General features: G+C 31.7%; 1 non-coding gene across 1 annotated transcript; it reads left to right on the forward strand.

The window, feature by feature from the left end:
* The first annotated feature begins 341 nt into the window (after positions 1-341).
* LOC126955779 (U6 spliceosomal RNA) lies at positions 342-446 on the forward strand. The gene has a single exon (XR_007726078.1). It is a non-coding gene; the product is annotated as a U6 spliceosomal RNA (small nuclear RNA).
* The last annotated feature ends 2027 nt before the right edge of the window (positions 447-2473 follow it).

Below are 2473 nucleotides of genomic sequence, written 5' to 3' on the forward strand. Positions count from 1 at the left end.
GTGGAGAGGGAGGGAAAAAGTGTGGATTGTTGATGGGTACAAAAACATAGACAGAATGAGTAAGATCTAGTACTTGATAGCACAACAGGTTGACCACAGTCAAAAATAATTTATAATATGTTTTTAAATAACTAAAATAGCAGAAATGAAATGTTCTTGTAATGAAGAAATAATAAATGCTTGGGGTGTTGCATGTTATATACCTGTATGTTTTACCATCACATGTACCCCATAAATATATACACCTACTATGTACACATACAAATTAAAAATGAGAAATTAAATCTGAAAAATAGAATGGGCACCAAATTTCAGGTAGTATAAAAAGAAAATTAAATCAAGTGCTTGCTTCAGCAGCACATATATTAAATTTGGAAAGATACAGAGAAGATTAGCATAGCCCCTACACAAGAATGACATAAATTCATGAATTGTTCTGTATCTCTGGAATAAAAATCAAGTTGGATCCTAATCAAATTACTATAAATACATGGAAAAGAGAAAAATCTAAAAAGAAGTTAAAAGGAAAAAAAGCACATTTTATACTAGAAATGAAAGATGAATATGACCAAATAATTCTTTTTGGAAAGAACATAAGGCAAAGGACCAAAAAAAAAATAATGTCTTTATGGTGCTGAGGAAGAGGTGTACACCTCTTCAATTTAAAATTATACAGCCAGAAATTTTTTTTTTTTTTTTAGAAAATGAAGAGAAATAAATACCATTTTAAAACAAACACTTATAGATTCATTACCAAATAACTTACAATAAAATTAATACTTAGCAATTTTTTTTCAAAATGAAATGACCCTAGGTGGAAATTAAGCACTTCATATAGAAGTGAAGAATAACAGAATTAGTAAATATGGTCTCTTCCGCTTTTCAAGTTTCCCTTAAAACATAATTGAGCCAGGCATGGTGGCTCACTCCTGTAATCTCAGCATGCCGGGAGGTTGGGGCAAGATGTTCAAGTGTTCAAGACAAGCCTGGCCCACACAATTAGATACCATCTCTACAATAAATAAATAAATAAATAAATAAATAATAAAAGAAAACATAGCTGAGCATAGTGGCATAACTCTTTAGTCCTAGCTACTCAGGAGGCTGAGACAGGAGGATCATTTGAGCCCAGAAGTTTGAGGTTACAGTGAGTTATGATTGTACCACTGCACTCCAGCCTGGGCAACACAGTGAGACCTGGTCTCAATAAATAAATAATTGATTATTTAAAACAAAAATAACAACATATTTTACATTTAAAACATACTCAGAAGTAAAATTATTAATACAAGAGTACAAAGGATGACAGAGACAAACTGAAAAATACTTGAATAAGGGGTTAATGCTATGTAAACAAGTCTGCAATATTGTTGGAAGGTACATTTGTAATAAGATAAATATTATAAACCTTAGATTGACCTGTAAAGGAAAATTAAAGAAAAATGAAGAAAATTGACATATAGCTAATTAGCCAAGAGTAAATAATACACGATATTAAATACAAACCTAAAGGAGGTATGAAGATAGGAAAGAAAATAGAAATGAATAGAAGTTGTCAAGGAGAAAGCAAACATCAGAATGGTAGACTTAAAGTCAACCATACCACCAATTGCATTTAATATAAAAGGTTGAAGCACAGTTAAATGGCAAAGATTGCAAAGATGAACTTAATAGGACGGAGGAGGAATTGGAGGCAGATGAGGTAGTAGAGGAGGAAGAGGAAGAGAAGGAGATCAACTATAAGTTGTCAACCAGAAAACTACTTTTAATATAAGATATGTATTTTAAAAAGGATAAAAAGTATACTATTCAAACAAAAGCTGGAATAGCAATATTAATATCATAATAAGTACACATTATAAAAAGAAATGCAATTAATCACATTACTTGTAGTATTTATGTTCTACAAAGTCACACAAGCACTGAATTAGTGAATATTGAACCATGATTCCAAAGAGTAAGTATACATACACACACACATTTCATACAGATTATAAACTTAAATCCTAAAAAAAAAAAAAATAAAATAAAAAAGGTGGATTTTATTTTCTTAGTGTTATAAAAAAAGAAAAAAAAAAAGAACAACAGATTCAGAAATGTTAAATTACTTGCCTGAGACCACCCCACTAATGTCTGCCTGAGTTGGAATTCACACTGCCTCTAACTGACCCCAGATCCAGAACTTCTTCCCTTACACTGCCCTGCTCCTCCCAACTCCATTTTATGGTGAACTCTACATGAGAGATGAAATAAGAAGGCAGTGCCATCTTGTTTAATTTCAGCTGGGCACTTGGGGGTTGGTCAACTCAGTTGTTTTGTGGCTCTGCACGTGTCTGCAAATGACTGAGAAAATCTCTGAGTATTGATTTTGGTGTTAAAAATAAATTTTAGTGAGCAGGAAATTTGCAAATATGGCACACTCAAATAATAATGATAGAGAATATTAATAGTTGCAAAGAGAGGCATATAATAA

The sequence above is a fragment of the Macaca thibetana genome, chromosome 5 (assembly GCF_024542745.1).
Source record: "Macaca thibetana thibetana isolate TM-01 chromosome 5, ASM2454274v1, whole genome shotgun sequence".
In the NCBI taxonomy this organism is placed as follows: Eukaryota; Metazoa; Chordata; class Mammalia; order Primates; family Cercopithecidae; genus Macaca; species Macaca thibetana.